The sequence below is a fragment of the Tinamus guttatus genome, unplaced genomic scaffold (assembly GCF_059628265.1).
Source record: "Tinamus guttatus ecotype Peru unplaced genomic scaffold, ASM5962826v1 Tinamus_guttatus_pri_ptg000314l, whole genome shotgun sequence".
Taxonomy (NCBI): Eukaryota; Metazoa; Chordata; class Aves; order Tinamiformes; family Tinamidae; genus Tinamus; species Tinamus guttatus.
In genome coordinates, this window is record NW_028288848.1 from 5,148,457 (window position 1) to 5,167,022 (window position 18,566).

General features: G+C 50.0%; 1 protein-coding gene across 2 annotated transcripts in view; it reads left to right on the forward strand.

Annotated features, from left to right (window-relative positions):
* SH3PXD2A (SH3 and PX domains 2A) overlaps positions 1-18,566 on the forward strand; it is a 239,068-nt gene that overhangs the window by 46,174 nt on the left and 174,328 nt on the right. The gene's annotated exons all lie outside the window — the stretch shown is intronic.

Genomic DNA, 18,566 nt, shown 5'->3' on the forward strand with positions numbered 1-18,566 from the left:
TATTCCTACATACAACAGAGATAGTCTCCTAGATGTAGACAAGTCCTTGTTTCCCTTGGTGTTCCTGTCCTGTGTGTAGAATCGTTAGTATTGAAACAGGTAATTACATCGCCAAGAAACTTTCTCCTTAACCCTCCCAAATTAACAGCTCTATTCACTTGTAAGGTCTCCCAGACGCATGGCAGAGTGGCAGGCCATTCTGAAGCTGTGTTTTGTCCCCCATCTGTACAATCCCTTCACTACAACACCCAGAACCACTCGTGAGGGACTGCGCAATTCGGAGCTGCTCTGATGGCTGGAGGGGGTTTGGAGTCGCTGCCACTTTCCTGCCTTTAAGCAGTAGTTCAACATGCACAGCTCTTCATTAGCCTTCAACTTGTAGCTTGCTCTTTAGACTGGCTCCTAATCAAAGAAGTAAAACAAACTCTAATTAAACTATTGGCTCTGTGTGTACCTGCATACATGGCCGGGTATTTTTAGAAAGATGGGGTTGTCTCAAGGGTTGTTGAAAGCTGAGGACTCAGTGAGGAAGGTGCATCAGAGTGTGGAGCTAAAGTAACTTGAATTTAGGTGGGAGAGGGAGAGCTCATGAAGTGGATTTTCTCTGGTACCCTACGGTAGTGGCTGAGGGCAGTGTCCTGGTTGGGAGTCCCAGCCAGGGCTTGGAGTGCGGGTGGTCGGATGGCAGCTTCCTCCTGCAGAAGATGCCATGGATCTGGCAGGGATCTGACCATAGCCAGCAAGGCCAGCCCTGCTGCTCAACAAGCCTAGCGCTCCAGAGGAACCTCACGCTGAGAGCTGCGAGTGAGTGACAGAGCTCGCAGGTGCTGAGCTCTCCCTGCTCATTAAGAGCCCAGTGAGGTGCGATTTTTAGCTGTATTGACTTGATCAGTATGAGAGTCTTGGCCCAAAGAGGTAAAAGCTCTTGGAAAAGTTGAGCTGTGGCACCGGTTTCTAGTTCCAATTCTCTCTGCAGTTCAGCAATGAGTGAAGAAGTGAAGTGATACCACATGGCCAGATGCTCACACACTCCTGAGATAGTAGTTTTAGAAGCGGGTAGAGACTGAAAAAGTCTCTGTGAAGTTTATTTGGGAGCTCTGAACAAATTGCTTTACCTGCTTTCTAGGCAATTTGTTTGCCTGCCTTTTTTATGGATGATGTAGAACAGGTTCGATTTGGGCATCACTGTCAACAGCAAGGATGTCAAGGGAGCACTGCAGAGCTGTAAAGGGTAGCAGATTTCCCACTATATGAATTCACACTGCATGGGGTGGTTGGCTGATTTGTAAGGGCTGAAAGCTGTTCTGCTGGGGAACAGAAAGGATAGCTTACGTACCAGTGTCAGATATTCCCGTGGCATCCAGCGCTTGAGATACACAAGCTCATTCAAAAATTGTGGAGGGACTAGTTTCCAAGCTCCAGAATATTAGAATTCATTTATGGGCCTCTTGGAAGTGCAGGAAGCAGCAAAATTAGCTAAGGGGGTTATGTGGTGTGAATTGTTCCCTTGCTTTGGGGGCATTTGGTTTGTGGAAATTCTTGTCCCCGGTAGCTACATCCTACACCCATCGCTGAACAGGGGCTGCGAGGACAGTGCAGCCCTGCTGTGCGGGGAGGACTCTCCTGCCCACAGCCACTGGTAGGACATGCAACAAGTTCTCCCAAATTAACTGTGTTGATTTGCATCAGTCGAGGAGGATTCAGACCTATTTTCTTTTATTGCTCTTGGTTGCTGTTGCTGTTACAAACTAAATGTGTCAGGAACACGAGTCCCCACAGGATTGTGGTAGTAATAGAGCTGTACAAACACTCCTGAAATCTCCAAGTGTTGTGAGCCGCACTGTGAAAATCTTGGTATATCTGGGCCCGTACCTGCTGGTTATGTCCTTGGCCCATATCTCACACAGGGGATTCTGCAGAGCTGCTGCAAAACGGGGTGGTGACTCCTGTCCAGGGCCCATGCCTGCGTCCTGTGTTATCCCACCTCCATCCTTGTTATTCCTGAGCTGGAAGCTCTCCGGTTAGATCGATCTCCACAGCAGGGTTTGAAGGGCAGCCCTGGGAGGAGGCCGCTTGTTTGCTAACCTTGTTCCAGGTTTTGTTTGCGGGAACAATGAAGTGCAGGAGTCTGTGCCGCTCTGCACTGACCCCGGCTGAAGTTACTGCTCCGGGGCGGCTTTCACACACCGGCAGGGAATTCTCCAAGTGTTGCTTTATTAGCGTATTTCCTCTTTACCAGAGATCAAGATTAGCCTTTTTTATTTTATTCTGTAGTCTCCGTGTGAAAATTAAATTCCTGGGCGAGTTTTTTTCCGTGGCCTTTCTTCCCTGAAGCACCCAAGTCCAGGGAGTTTGGGCATGACGATCCATCCGCCCTCAGCACCACTTGGCCACTCGGGTAATGGTACGCAGCTTCCAATTATTTATCCTGCCAGAAAATCGCACGGAGTTCACACCCGCGGCCCTGAAACACAATTCCGCTTTTGTGTGGGGAACACAATCCTTCACTTTCATTAAGTGTGTAGGGACTGAGATGAGAAGTGCCTGTTGTGTTCGCATCCTTTGGCTCGCGATGAGAGGAGCTGGTTGTTTTCACAAGCGTCCTAAATAGCCCTGCAAGGGTTATGGGGAGTTTATTTACATTATTGCATTTAAGTGCAAATAGAAAATTGCCCAGCCATAATGGAAAGGTTTTGCAGGGCTCTTTTCCCTGCCACCTCACCCTTCCCGGCTTTCTGCTTGCACAGCCTCTGATGTGGAAAAGCTGTGTGGAGAGGGACCCATAGCTCTTGCTGCTCTGAGGCCAGGGTTTGCATAGGTGGCAAACAAGATATTCAACAAGTAAATATCTTTCTTCCACCGTGGACTGTGCGTGGTCCTGCCTGCTGCAGGCAGGGGCTCTCTTCCAGCCTGGTGCCTCAGGTGCTTTTGCTTCTCCCTCCTAGTACCTGAATAACTCACCTTTTTGCAGGAGAAGCACCTGGAGCATGAAGCTAGGGATTTGCTTCCCCCCTTCCTGCCTTGGTGATCACCAAGAGTCACATCTTATTTGACTTGTTCTGGGTAGGAACCGTAGAAACTCAACATATGTCTCTGTTGGGTCTCCTCAAGGCTGTATCAAGGGTCCCGGGAGCTGCAGCTTTCCCTGTGGTGCTGCTGGACCTTTGCATGTGGGAGCATGGGAGGGAGCTACACGGCAGAACAGGGTGTCCTGCTTTGAGGGGAGCTGGTTGCTGACAGATGCTTGATGGGGAGAAGCTGTGAACAAGCTCTGCAGGGCCGAAGCAGCGTCAGGAGAGCAGCCGCGAGTTCGAGAGCGTTTCCGTAACCGCGCAGTGCGGACGGGCTCTCTGGAAGCAGAGATGTCCGTGATTCACCAGGTGCAATCAAGGGAAGGTCCTAATCCATTTAGCGGTAGTTTTGCAAATGGAGCTGACATCAGAGCCCTGCACCTACCCGGGTACTGGTGCATTTGTTGTTTTTTAAGGGTGTGTTAAGAAACCAGTGGGACTTGCTGGGCTGCTACCTTCAGCCAGGTGCTTTGAGAGATGTAAAAGACAAACCACAAAAACAGTGTGCGAGAGAGAGAAGAAAACACCAGCTGGGAAGGAATTTGAAAGCGAAACAGAAAAGAACTAAGGAAATGATAGCAGGGAAAAAAATCTTTTGGAGAGCAAAGGTGAGTTTAATGTAGAAGCTTTGTCTTGCAAGGAGTGTATCCTATCCACCTGGAGGAAATTATTTCACAGGCTCTTTATTTTATCTAGCTAATCTCTGGCTTTTGACAAGCCAGTGAGTGCTGCTCTCCCACGGGACGTTTTGGCCTTCATGTGCTATGGGGAGCTTTGAAATCCAAGCCCAGGCTTGTCCTGGTCATAGCAGTGATGTGCTGGGGCTCCTGCTTAGCACAACCAGTGCAAGCGTTTGCCTTGGTGAGAAAAACAAGAGTATGGGGTGGCCTGTGAGGATTCATGCCTTCTTGTGACTAATCCAGGTTGTTTTGCAGTTTTTGCTGTGTTGGAGGCTTAGTTCAGCCTTGCAGAAGCCACCGTAGTGGACAGTCTGCAACGCGCATTGGGTTATCATGCTGGTTGGAGGGTGCTGGTCTCTGACGCGTCGTGTTTGTGCGTAAGGGCAGGATATTTAATTTTTGCTATTTCAGGAGGCAACGTGGATTGGGTTGTCATTGGGCTTGGAGAATAAGGAAGATGAGAGAGAAAAGGCAGGCGTGTTTGAGGAAGGTGGCTCCTGCCAGGGGCTGTGCAAAGGGAGGGCTTCGCCCGAGGTCTGTCAGTCGCAGAGGAGCCGGGAGGAGGCTGGGACTCTTCCCAGTCTAGGATGCACCGGGCTGCAAGGCTGAGCGGCCCAGCCCAAGCGCTGGGGTTGATGCCTGCTGCTCTCTAGGAACTGCTGATAAATCCCCTTCCTGCCTAGGTCAAGCCGGGTTTTATCACCCCTAGTCTGAGGACGATTTTCCTTCTTTTTTTTTTTTTTTTTTTTTTCGAAAAGGAGCCGGGAGTCTGCGGTGTGGAATGAGGAGCTGGGAAGGGCTGGTGCGGCAGCGGCGCGGAGGTTATCTGGGAATGAAATGGGGGCTATAATCAGCCCTGCTAGAGAAGGTTTATTCATTAATGTTCTGAAAATGCTTTGAAGCCTTTGCCCGGGAGTCCTTTCAGCAGAGCCAAATGTTAGTTGTCTTAGAGAGGCTAAGCCAGACCTTAATGACCACGTTCCCCTCAGCCCCCAGCCATTTCTAACGGGGTTTGGTGAAGAAGTGAAACGTCAGCACAGTGACCAAGGAAAAGTGAGCTGCTCAGCAGAAACATAAATAGCACTTTTCTTTCCTGGCAGTGAGTCCTGCCCCATGGACTTTCAGTGCCAGGAATGGGGTCTGTAGTGGGGACGAGCTCAGCGTCCCCGGCCCCAGCAGAGCAGAGGCTGTGGCTGGACGTGGCTCTCGTGTCGCCACCTCCAGCCTCGCCGACAACGCTCTTCTCGCAAGGTAGATGAGAACAAATTGATTTTTGTGTTATTTTTCAATCCTGCATTATTTTGCAGTCCCAGGCCCTGGAGTCAGGGAGTTGCTTTTTAAGGGAGTTTGTAAATTTTATGGCTGCAGATAAAAGCTAGAAAATGTATCACATCTCTCACCCGAGATTTCATCATAAGAAGGTAAAGTGAAGGAGAGAAAACAGGTTTTTTTGAAGTCTGTTTGTGATTTTTTTAAGCCAATCACTTACATTCATGGTCTTTGAATGCTTGCTGACATTGCAGTAGGAATTATTTTGGGCCTTGTTCTGTGAGATGCCAATGGCAGCAGAATGACTACTCGGAGCTTAGGCAGGGTCTAAGCCATTGGATTTATATTTGATGTGTTTTTCACACCTTATTTCCTGGAATAGCAACCCAGGATCTCACCCTTGAATTTCAGGATAGGTTTAGCCTCATTAGAGAGCTCTGCTAAATCTCACTGAGGACAAGTAATGAAGGGAAGAAAAATGAAAAAGAAAAGAGGTGCTTTACCCTCGGCTAACTGAGGTACCCGGCAAACATGGAGACGGAAATCAGCTCATCACTTATATCCTGAAAAAAGCCAATCTGGAAAGCAGCCTACTGAGACCGGGGTGGATGGTTTCTCCAAGATGTGCTGTCTTAAGCTCTGCAGATGTCTTGCTTTCATTTAGACTCCGCAGCGAGATGGGCACCTTCGTGCCAGGGGAGATACAGCCTATCCGGGAGCAGCGAGCTGTGTTTAGACAGGGGCACGGGTCTGCTGTGACCCCTCAGGCAGAGCCTGCAGTACTAACGTGTCCTGCAGCAAGGATGTCAGTCAGGTGGGTTGGCAAAATACAGAGGGGACAGGGTCTGCCCCAGACACGTGGTGTTTGCAGCGGCTCTGGAGACCCGTCCTTCGAAAGCACCTTCTGCTGGAGGAGCTCGCAGCCAAGCGCCGGCGCAGCCCTTGCCTCGGATCTGATCTTTCCTCTTGGAGCCTGCTCCCTGGAAAGATTCCGCTCTCCAAGAAGACATTCCAGGGGGGTTTCATCACGCCACGCTGAGCTTGTGGGCTGAGCACCTGCTGTTTCGTTTAATTAGCACCAAATGGGCGGCGTGGGCTGGGGGGAAGAGAGCAGCACCCTGGTGAAGGATTTGCTGCGATGTGAGGTATTTTATTTTGGGTTCAGAATGGAGGCCATGAGGAACATTTTCCAGAGGGCTCCATAAACCACCTCCGTTCATGGGGCGATTATTTGAGGAGGGAGGGCCTGTGGATTTAAATCGGTGCTGCTAATTTCTGCAAACAGCCACATTATTTTTAATTCATACTGCAGGCTCCCTCCACCCATGTCTTGATGTGAGGAGCTGTGAATTTTCCACGTCATAACAAAGTCCCTCTATAAAAGAGAGCCTTTAAAATATATTTTTAAAAATTGATTTCAGATACGTCAGGTTCTCAAGTGAGTCAGTCCTAGAAAGGAAAACTAACTCTTTCCTTCCCTCGTGGTAACCTGTTAATGTATTTGTATTTCAGTAGCGCGTAGCGACTCTGAGCAGAGCTAGGTCTCTGCTGCGTCAGGGGCTGGAAAAACACCTGGGAAGAAACAAGCCCTGATGAATACGAGCCCAAAGAAATAATCCCTTCAGTAGCTATGATTAGTTTAAGGCTAGGAGCTCTCTGCTGAGATGGAGGTGTTATAATATTAGCACCATTTCACTGAAGAAGGGAAGGGAGCTGAGGCAAATGAAGGAAGACAGCTGGAATGAGACGTCAAATAATAATAAATATAATAAATTCAGTCATGACCATCAGGTGCTCAAATGCAGCAGTGGCTGGGGCTGCAGCAAAAAGTCAGATTAATCATTTTGTTCTCATGCAGAGCCTTAAAATTCATGGGGCATTTTGAAATCAGCCCCATAAGCACTGAGCAGTACCCTGTTCCCCAGTTAGTTTTAACTTCCTTTCTTCAGATTGATTTCTGGTGTTAGAAACGAGTTCTTTCCATATGCATCAAATCTGGAAGCGGTACCTCTGGGGACACATTCAGACCCAGGATATAAACTTCGGAGTTCTCTTCCCACTTTCTTCTCTGACATTTGAGAGATGCTTTTAAGCGTCTGAGATACTGTTACAGTGTCGGCCCTTCTCTTGTTGAAAGCATTGATGTTTGCATCCCATCCTCCAGCTCGGTTGTAGCTGCAAGGCAAGAGAAGCTGCCTTGCTGCCTGCCTCGGCGGGGCTGGAAAGGGAAGGTTTGTTTCCATTTCCAAACCTCTGCTGTCTCTGCAGTGCTTAATCCTGTGCAGCCCCACGTGCAGACAAGGGAGCTGCCGCCCAGGCTGCCCTCGCTGCCTGGAACGGAGAGCAGCCCCTTTGGTTGCCCCTTCATCTGCCCACGCCTGCCTCAAAACATGAGCATCTTCCTCCAGCTCCAAATCCTTTGTCACATTGATACTGACCTGAGGTTCAAGGCAGGGGTGAGATTCCAAAGACTCCTCAGGGATGCCGGATGTGCAGTGCGATGCTCAGGCAGCACTGAAAGCCTCTGTATTGAAGCCAGCAGAATCATGTTGCTGCACCTGCTAGAGCAGGGAAAAATCTCCTCTGAGTTTGGTTTCTGCTTTTCTGAAGCCACTCTTGGGTTTTCCTCCATCCCTGGCCAGTGCTGAGTCCTGCTGCATCTGACCTCATGGAGAGGCATGCACTGGTCTCAGGTTTAGGGCCAGAAACAATTACCTGCACCTGGCTGAGCAAAATAGGTTATTTGTGCACACATGTGTGCCTGCTAGTGTCATTTATTTATTCAGTTGCTCAAGCCAAGATTTCCCCCCAAAGGGAAGCCTAATTAAGCAAGATAACTTTGCATCTGGGTTGCTGGCAAGGGGCAGGTGCTCGTGTTAGCCCTGGGCCTGGCCACAGGTGTGTAGGTGCAACCCTCCCTTGCCCTCCCCTATCCCTCTACTTGGTAGCGAGGAGAGATCAGCAGGAGTCTCGGCAGAAAGCAGTTGGCTTCCTCCTCCCTCATCCTCAGTCAACTTCTCTTTGGGATCTTTTTATTTAAGTGCCATGGCTAGAACTGCAAAGTGCTGAGTAGACAGTTCCCCAGCTATGCTGTGTGCTGATCCCTTACAGCTGTCAAAGGCTGATCAGAAATACATTGAAGATAGCATTTCTCTAGATTCCCTAGGGCTCCAGGCCTTTAGATTCCAGGCAAAAGAGCTACTCGCAGAGCCTGCTAGGAGTTCGCGAGACCAGCAGACGCTTCTAGGTACTGAGCTGCCCTCATGCAGTTTGGCTACCAGTGAACAGGGGGAATAGAGGGCCTGGAGGATAGCTGCGATCCAGGTAGTGAAACCAGCCGGTTTGTCCCCTCCTGACGTGGGGAGGAAGCCTAGGGAGACTTCCCCTCCTCCCTGAGGCAGGCACAGACCCCAGGGTGCAGTTTGTCCCTTGCAGCAGTTTTATCATCTGCGTGTTTGGAAAAATCGCAGCCCTGACAGTATTTCTTGACAGTGTGCCTGAACAACTTAAAAGCCACTGAGATAAGAAACCAAAAACAAAACACAAACATACACACATCCCTCCCCGCAGTGTTGTCACAGATCTCCATCCGTGCTTTTAATGCCCTCCAAATGTTGCGTGTGATTAATTGGTACAACACACGTCGTACCCTCTGCTCCGCAAGCAGCGTGTCCGGGGATGGAGGATTATCCGAGCGCGATGCCCTGGGGGAACGGAAGAGCAGGCACCCTGAACGTGGGCACCCCGCAGCACGCGCGGTCGTGAGGGCCCTCGCCCAAACACCTCTGCTTTCCTGGGTTGGCTTTCTCTCCCAATGAAATTAACAGAGCTCTTAAGCAGAGTTGTCTGGACAAAAATACATCTTAGAGGGCTGGGTAGGGTTTGTCCTGCAGCACGTGGTGTCCCTTCTTGCAGTGCTGTGCCCTGACTGCTCCATCTGCAAGGTCCCTTGGGTCAGCAGAGGGGCTGCACAGGGACCTAGGGATCTTCTTCTGGGCTCTGTCTTTAAGCACCCAAGCTTCACCTTCCATTTTTTTTTGAGAGAGAGGAATATCCATGCTGGGGATTATGGCAGCGACTGGAAGGAGCTGATGTAGGCTTGGGCACCTGGCTGAGGAGCATGTGCTGTGCCCTTGTGCTGGTGGTAGGAGGTCTCTCTGAAAGTGGCTTTGCTGGTCGCTACTCAGGGGCTTCATCTGCCAGGGACAGACTTGTAGATAGAAGTGTCTCTGTGAGCTCCCCCTGCAAGGGGCACCAGTGAGAACAACTCTTTGTCACTCCAGGTTTGCATTCCGATGGGAATATTGGAGCAGCTCAGCAGGCTGGGGGGACAAGTTGGGCCTGAGCAGCCTGCAGGGCCTGCGCTGTGGAGCGGCTGCTCCGCGGGGCGCAGCGCTGCGTGTCCCTCACCCCACCGCCGCGCGAGGGGCTGCTTCGTCCGCGCGCCCTCCTCAACCCCCCAAAGGCAGGAGACACGTGTGTTGGGAACCAGATACACAGGGAAAACATCTTGAGGTTTGGGAGGTAGGGAGAGAGGGAGAAGAAAGACGAAGGCATCTCCTCCCAGCGTGTCGTTAAGACCTGCCGTTGTGTTTGCCTTGGCAGGGCTTCCTCATTGTGCTTAGCTGGGCGGCCGCTCTCCCCCGGCCTTCCCAGAGCTGCGAGCAGTGTCCTACGGAGATGACTAGATACCATTTCAGATGGAGTTTCCAAAGTGAAATGTGCCATTGTGTTCGGAGCTATTGTTTTCTGTTTTCAATATTAAAGTTACTTGTGGTTGCCAGGGGACAATATATCAAGCAGAGCTAACAGGCTGTAGAGAAGATGTAGATTATGAAAACAGGGGGATTCAATTTCATACGTTTGGAGCTAAAGTCTCATGTCTCTCACAGTGGTGTAAGTGAGGGAATGGTCTTGTGGGCTCACAGAACTGCACCAATTTAACTAACATTTTTAAGCGGGTTTGGGTTTAGGTGCCAGTCCGCATGAGCCACCAGTTGGTGGTCACTGCTGTCTGAGCAGTGGAAACCTCTCTAAGGATTCTGTCACAGTGCAAAATTATATTTAATTCATCTTAATACGTTGCATGTACCGCAATATCTTAGTAAAACAGAGGTAAATCCAGAACTGAGCATTGTTGCATATTACAGAGGTGATTCTCTAGCACTCGTCACCTCTTTTGCTCTGGGGACCAGCTGGGCCCTGGAGGAGTCAAATGAGGGTCCCCTCGTGTCACACGAGTCCGGAGTCGCAGGAGTCACACGAGATGCATGCTACACGTGTGGCATTGCAGAGCAGCGCAGGGATTTGGCATTGCAGAGCAGTGCTCTGAGGCCTCGGCAGCAGCTCAGTGAGACTAGTAAACCAGGAAAGCCAGAAAGCTCCGTGGAGCTACACTGCATTTCAATGGTATGGCTTAAAAGTTTGAAATCTAACGACAGATGGAAGGTAAATATTTTTAAATATCCCAGGTGATTTAGGAAGCAGTGACGTGTGGAAGTGACTTCAGTGCTTTTCTCCCTTTACTTTTAGGAAAACTCCTTGAGTTAAGTCCTACTTAGGAATGGGGCCTTATCTCGAGAGGGTGGTCAGAAGTGTTTGCGGTGCTGTTGGAGGCAAGTGCTGCAGGAGAGCTCCCCGCCCCGGCCTGGCACCTGCTGTCCAGTGCGGTCTCCCTTGCTGGAGATGTGTCACTGGAGCACGCTGGTCTCTTGCTGCTCGCCGTCTGAACGGGCACGCCAGCACCTGTGAATTTCTAGGATAAAAAGTCCATGTGCAACCAGGCCCATACGCAGTGCATTCAACTAGCTCCACAAAGAAAAGAAAAATATCTGCACGCCTCAGCCCCATGCTTTCTAGCCTTCCCGAGGGGCCCTCGTGGGCCTGCGGGGCGGCTCGGGCATCGCGCCGTGGCCTCGCTGTGCCCACAGCCACAGCATTCGTCCCCCCGTCTGCAGAGCAGCCTCTCGGGGCGGCCTCCCCTCCCCGGGACCGTGTCAGGACAAATCTGCCGTGGGGGCCGGCGGGACAAGGGTCATGTAATCACCCCGGAGAGATGGCAAAGCATGAAGCAGCCTTTGTCCGAGCATCCCCCGGTGCGGTTAAGTCAGAGGAGGCCGCGCTAATTTAGCGCGGGGGAAACAAAATGCTCCTGGGCAGGCGCCTCAATGGCTGCTCTGTGAGGCTTTCTGAGGAGCTCTTCAGAGATGCACCGAGCGCCTCTGTCACCCCAGCGGCACCTCTGAATGCTCCGCCAGCCCCGCCGGCCACAGGCACCGGCCTCGATTTGTGGCGCCCTTGGAGAGGGCAGCGTTTCTGTGCGGGAAGCGCCGAGCGGCCCAGCTGGAAGCAGCCTCCCCTCTGCTCATGGGTGCCGGCCCCGCTCTCCCTTTCCCTGCTTCTCCTCCTCTGGCTGTTTTAGTTGGATATCGAAGGGCTTGTAAGATATCCAAGATTTCTGGTGGAAATTTTCAGACCTGAGAGAGGCATTTTCCCTTTGGGAATTACACCATGCTTTAAATGTCTGTTCTCTTTACTTTATATGCCTTTTCCTGCTTTTGTTTGACTTTCTCACGGATTGCACTATATTTAATTCAGAACATATCCTATAATGCTGTAATTGTCAGTCATGTCAGCTGGTTACCCACACAGTTTTTGCTTTAATTTTTTTTCTCTTTTTTACTTTCAAAATAAAAGGAAAGCCAGTTGCTGCTGCTTCTCAGGGACTGTATTAATGGCCTTTTCTTGCATGCTGGGGCATCATGTAACACCAGGAGAGAGCCAGTGTCTCTGGATAAAATCCTTCCTGCGGCATTGCGGAACCATTAGTGCTTTAGGAAGAGATGGGGTTTCACCTCCTCCTGCTGCCAGAGAGGTCAGATGATAGACAGAAATCCCCTGCCAACTGGATCCTGCAGGACCATCTGCCCCAAGGACAGCCTGTCGCTTTCCCCATCACGTGTGAGCATCTGTCATTGATCTTAGCAGGAAAGGTCCTTCGCTGGGAAAATCAGGTCCTTCCATTCAGGTCATGGGAGCTCTGCTGTTTAACTTTGCTGAAAACCTGTCCTGAAATCAGAGCGGTGAAGAAGTGATCTTTTTGGACCAGGTTAACAGAAGTGGAGCCTGGCTCCTGTGCTGCCCACACTCTTGCTTTTTTCTACCTGCTGACAGTTAGAAGTCCATTTAAATGGACTGGTAGGTCACCTATTAACGTGAGGTCCATGTGCCAAAAAGAGTGGTTAACCATCTTTCTTTACATGAAAGGCCCCCCTGGATACCCAGGTTAACCAGGTTTGGAATATGCTACAGATGGGTGAGCTCATGAAGGAGAGGATAAGCACATCTGAAAAACACCGATAAAATGTCTTCCACTTGCTTCTGTCCTGCTGATTTTAAATTAGCAGAATTCCTTTGAATTCAGTCCCTGACTCCTTTGAAGAATAAGGCTCAGATTGTTTGAGGACTCTTGATTAAATCTCATGCCACTTTCTTGAGATATTTTGCATTTTGCAGATGCAAGAACAGAGAGACTGAGGTTTCTCCCTGGGAAAACCCTGGCAGAAGGCAGAATTCAACCTATTCCTGCTTCTTCTTTTCTTGCAGCTCACATATAATTCAAAATCTAGCTGATGATGCTGTAAGCGTATGTCACGTCAGCGAGCAACACAGCTGGTTTTCAGCTTCCAAAATGAAAGGAATTTGCTGCTGCTTCTCAGTTTTAATTCATAGCCACATTTTGTCTATCCTGTTATCTTACCTCCTCGCCTAAGCTTTCCTTATTTATGTTAGTGACTTTCAATCTTTTCCGATTTGGAGATGCCCCAGTCTCTCCTGATCCGTTATCACCAGTTGACTGGTGATAACAGCTTTGCTTTTCTTCACTATCTTTTGCAGGCCTCTCTTACAAATCCTCATGGGCCCCTCTCTGTGTGGCTGCCGCCTGCCCCGTGCCCCCATCCGTGGGCTGGTTGTGGCCCCCTCATTGCTCCAGGGGATGCCGATCCAGCTTGGATAAGCTCCTGGAGTAGGGACCTGTGAGTCCTAATGTCCTCTTGCAGTGTGTGCAGCGGTGGTAAAATTAAAGCTGTTGCTGGCTTGTGTGTTTTTGAATGAAAAATACCTTTTCTAAGGAGCACTTGGGAAGTGGGAAGTTAATATGCCCCTTGACAGTCGGTGTAGGAAGAGTTGTAGCCCTGGACTGCTGGAGAGAATTTGAGTGAGGTGGCAAACTCTCAGGGTTTTCTGGGGAAACCTGGCCAGAAATCTGCTGTATCTGTTTGATATTCATCAACTGGCCATTTCCCTGGGACACAAGTAAGTTAGCAGCTGAGGAGAGGGAGAGAGGCCCCATCTCTCTGCAAAAGGCCTGAATCCTGTATCCGTTTGCAGCAGTGGATGTTGCTTTGCCAAAGCAATAGATTTGGATGAAAGTCATTCTCAGCGTGGTTGTGCGTTCAAATAAATCTCTCATGATTGCAGCGCTGACCTCCTGGGGGACTTGGATTTTATCGTGCACATGGCAAGGCTATTTCCCCTTGAAAAGGAACCGGCAAGATAAGGACTCTGATAAGAGCTTGAGGGGTATCCTAGTTTGCGCATCCTGCGAGGTGTGGAGGCCGTTCCGTGGCCTGGGGGAGAGTTAAAACGGCTGCAAGGAAGGAAGGGAGGAATTAACTGCCCAGCAGGACGTGGCAGCTCCGATCCGCAGTGCGGGGCATCGCTGCAAATCGTCTTCCTGCCTCAGTGGATTAGTTATGGAGTCAGGCTCGGTCACAAACTTCCAAACCTTGAAGCCAACAGTAAAGGTATTGTTGCTGTTAGCAAACTTTGAACCAATTTCTGTCAGTACCTAATTCTGTTCTAAATCAGAGCTCTGCAGGCCTAAGGCAGGGCAGGTAATGTATAGTTGTAATGCAGACCATGTTGGGAAGAAAGGTCATGATGGGGATGTTGGGTTTCACTTAGGGTGTGATGCACAGGCCTCGTGTTGGCTTTTGCCTGCATTCACATGAGAAATAAAGTTCCCACTGGTAAATGCCATGGGATCATGCTGTTAAACAGTTTGTATGGTTAGGTTCCCCTGAACTTGTTGGCCAGAGCAGAGTAAAAGCCTGATCTCTTGCAAAAGAGAAGTCACTGCTTGCTCTCAGGTGGTCTGTGCGGTCTGCACCTAAAAGAGAAAGAAACGTTTCATTAAAATGTAACCAAGGTAAATAAAATGCAGTAAGTGAATATCAGAAAGATGCTTGTCTTCTCATCCTCTGAGATATTACTTGCAGCATCTTGATGGACACTTGATTTTCTTTGGTAGTTTTCAATTAGATGCTGGCATCACTAGGCAGACAGAGGCCTGGGCCTGATTTTCCCTGCAGAACAGAGGTAATTGAGGAGCCTATCAACTGGCATGAGCCAAAATGCTCCTTGTTTGCAGGAGACTCTCCTTTTTCACTGCACATTCGCATTCATAGATAAAGGAGACCTGAAGGAGAGGAGGTGAGAAGGAAGGAACGATTTAGCTGTAGGTGAAGATATTGGCTGAACCTCTTGCATTTCCCCTACAACTTACCTATGCTCTCAAGCTAGGATAACATCAGCTGAAGGTTTTTAGTACGAGCAGCTTTTTGCTCAACCCATCCTTGCTCAGAGGCCTGTGGGGGTGGGATTTGCTTTGGTGTGAAAACCCTGTAGCTGCAGCAGCAGTTTTGTTACTTATCTGCACAGTCAGGCAGTTTCAGCTTTCTCCTTCCTGAGGCGTCCAAAAACCTCTAGCAACTTCCTGGGGCTCCCTGCATTGACATCAAAAGCAGGTGGATGCTGTAACTTGTATTCCAGGCTCTGGACCTCTAAGGATGAATTTGGGTCATGTTTGCAAGCTTGTGCTTTGCAAAATGACAGCTAGAGGTTTTGTTTGATTGGTTTCTACAGTGAAAGCTGCTTCTCATACAGTCACCTCGAGGAACTGGGGCTTCAACTAAAAGGCCAACTGTCATGAGAGCCGCTGCCACTGAAATTGTGTTCCTATGCCGTTCCTGCAGGCCAAGCCTCATGGCTTCACGGCTCTGTGAGAGCGGTAAGGAGCAGATGGGGATGGTGCTTTGAGCCTGCTCTCATTGCAGTGAGCAACAACCACTCAAGTGAGCAATTCCCCTGATTTTTAATGGGAGCAATAGCCTGGTCTTGTGCTGACCCCTGCGAGTAAGAAAGTCATAGCCTGGACCACGGGGTTTGTAGCAGGTCAGCTAAGCAGATCTGCTTACAGCGTGAGGCAGGACTCCATGCAGGACTTAGACAGGAAAGGTGCTGTCAAACCCAGAGTAGTTTGGGGAGGTGAAGCTGGCGAGGTGGTTTTGGTGACAAATTGTTTGTGGACACACATCTGTTGTGCCAGCAGCAGGAACGGGGTGTGTTTGTTCAGCCTGACTCCAGACATGTTGCCTGAATGGGTGGGAAGCTCATTTCCCCTTTTCCATACACACTCCCAGTTTCCAAACGGATCCCCCACCCTGTGACCCAGTGACATGAGAACAGATTTCTTGACGCTCATCACACTGGTCATGCAATTGGAGGTGCCTCTGCAGTGGGATTCCTGCTCTCAAGTTCATGTACTAGTGCTTGGAAACAGAAGTGGACGTGAGCTCGCCCGCTTTGCTTGGGTTTTCTCGTCTGCCCAAAGCCGGCCACAGCCCCAGCTGCAACCTCTGAGACCCCTTCACCTCCAGACAGCCCTTCGTGCTGGGGTGGTTTTACTGCACTCAACTGGGTTACTTTCTCATACAGAGGACCCTCTCTGTAAATGAAATATTGTATGTCAACAATAAAGGCAACAGTTCTCAAATTGTCCGTATCTGAGGAGTTCACCCTGATACATCAAGTGAAGATTTTTTTGATCAATCCTATATAAATTTTCAGCAAGAGTAAATCTGTTTTTATGGTGAAACACTTTCCACATACCAAAGAGTTTCCAACTTTCTGGTGTTCTGCAGACATTCAGTGAAACAAATTGGAAATCTGTCTATTGGCCTCATAACCACCCATGAGAGGACATGCTGACTGCTTGGAGGGGTGCCTGGTGTGAGTGTTTCAGCCCTTAGCCATTCCAGTTGCTCCATTGCTGCTCTCTTACCATTAGAGATGGGCTGAGCTGGGGCACTAGGAACTGGCTCGGGATACCCATCGCTCTGGGAGGTTTCGGATATTTCGTGTAGGCTCATTGCTGTTTTTGCCTCTGGATTTGTCTCTCATCTTCTTTGCATCCTTGTCTGTGACTGAAGGTTGTCCTGCCCTGCAGAGCTCAGGGGCACGCAGTAGCTTCCAGGCTGCGTTGCAGTTCCCTGTACCAGTAATACGCATGCAGTCAGCTGTGGTTGTGCTTGAAAGGCTTTTTTAGGCGTTAAGAAGAACACCTGGGAGCAGAGGCTGGGTCAGCACAAACGTCAGAGCCACCTCACACACTCACAAGCCTGCGGGAAGTGGCACCTGGGGCTGAGGGTTGGAGAGGGGCTGCCCCACTTCTCCGTGGGTACTAAACCTCGCAGGGCCTCTTGCAGAAGCAGCGACTTCACTCCTTAACCTCAGTTTAGTTCAGAAATCTGTGCTTTGCCTGTCTGTCACATCATGCTTGCGGGGGTTGTCTCACATACTGACGAAGATTCATCAACCTGCCCTCCCACTTGGGCCACGCTGTGTCTCTGCCATGGGTGGCCCTGGTGGCCTTCCCAGCGCCTCTGCCCCTCCATCTCTGCCGTCCAGACTCTCCCAGCGGAAGTAAGAGCCAGGGTGGAAAGTGTAGTCTAGGAAAGCTTAGCCAAACCCTTCCAGCTGTAGTTTATTGTATCTGTTTTGCTGATATCCACCCTTTAGATAAATAGCACTAAGTTACACACGTTGTGACTCTCTTGATGTGGTTAAAAAGGCTTGTATTAGCCAAGCTAATCTAACTCCAAGAATAACCATGGGAATTTGACTGTATCGGTTCCAGCTTGAGTCAGTCACTGTGCAGTAAAGTGAGAATCGCCTTCCTGGCTGAAAGTCTAGCAACAGTGAAACTTAAAGTCAGTCAGTGGGTTTTTTGCCTCCTTTTTGCTTTGAACAAAACTCCTGCCCATGCCTGACCTCAGACACCCGGAGCTCTACCTACAAGAAAACAAAATTTCACATTTTCAATAAAAAACATGTCTCTGTAGGCAGAAAAGTGAGTTAGCTAACAATCCGCAAAGCTATGGTCTATTTATTTACCAGGCTGACTCCCTGATGGGGAAACATGTGGGATCTTTTAACTTTTTCTTCTGCACAGATGTTCATTCTACTCCCGAGTTTCCTCTTGATCTTTGCTTTGCTGCACCATGTGGTTAAAATGCGGGAGATGTTCTGCGTGGCGGAAGAGGAGAAGGATTCTGTGTGTTTAAAACAACAGCAACAGCAGCAAAAAAGTAAAGAAATCCTAACTGCTCTTTTTCCCATGTTAGCCAAAAAGCTATTTTTTGAGGGAAATTTGTTAGGATAGCAAAAATGTGAACTCGCACACCTTCACTTTTGGGCACGAAGCATTTCTGAGACTAAATGCTGAGTGAAGAGTCCCCCCAGGGCAGCTTTGGCTGCCAGCTCAGGGATTTGTACGGAGCGGTAGATCCAGTTCAGGTGAGGAGGTGGGAGTCCTGCGGGGTCAAGTAACAGGGGCACTGGAGACGGGCCCTGTTCCTCTGCTCCCACAGCACTTTTCAACTCCGTTCTGCCCCAGAGCTATTTTGTAGTGGAGCTGAAGAGCCCTGTTGAGTGAGTGAGAGCCTGTTGACACGGCTGGCTTTGCTGACAGCCCTCTCGCAGGTAAACCCGGGGACTGGGAAGAGCAGCCTGGAAAACATCTCTGCTGCTCAGTTGGAAATGGGGCACTCAGCTACTGGGGGCTTTGATGAGATCCGGAAAAGCAGCTTTTCTGTTTTCCGAGCAAGGTCATCCCCTGGCCACAGGGAGCAGAGGCTGCTGCTGGGGCAGGAGGATCAGCGCAGACATAGAGCATTTAATTTTGTGCCGTAAATGTGGAAGAAAATAAGAGAGAATATGAAGCTTTGGGCATTTATCTTGGCAGCATTGTGGGCTGAACTGCAGCAAAAGGATGCCCGGAGTGAACAGGAGGGTGAGCAGCTCTGCTGGTTTTCAGGGCTGGAGATGGAGCTCCCGGGCTGTCCCGTGAAGGTGCCACTGGAGCCAAGGCTGCCTCCCTTCGCAGTGTGTTTGTGCATGGCTCCTTGGCCTGCACTGCGGGGTCCAGGCTGCTGAGCTGGGCAGGGGTTGCCGAGGCTCGTGAGGAACACGGGATCAGCATGCCCTGGGCTGCTGCCCCAAACGCCCTGCTGCCCAGCAGTCTGCTCCGCCGCGCGCGTCCGCCGCGGCCTCACGGCTCCTCTGGGTTCCTCAGGCAAGAGGCTGGTTGTGGCTCTGTGGTACAGTGGGGCTTGGATCTTAGCTGGTCCTCAGCACAGCTGTGTTAGACATGGGCTAAGGAAACGGTGTATAGAAAGAATCTAGAGCTCAGTAGTTTAGGATG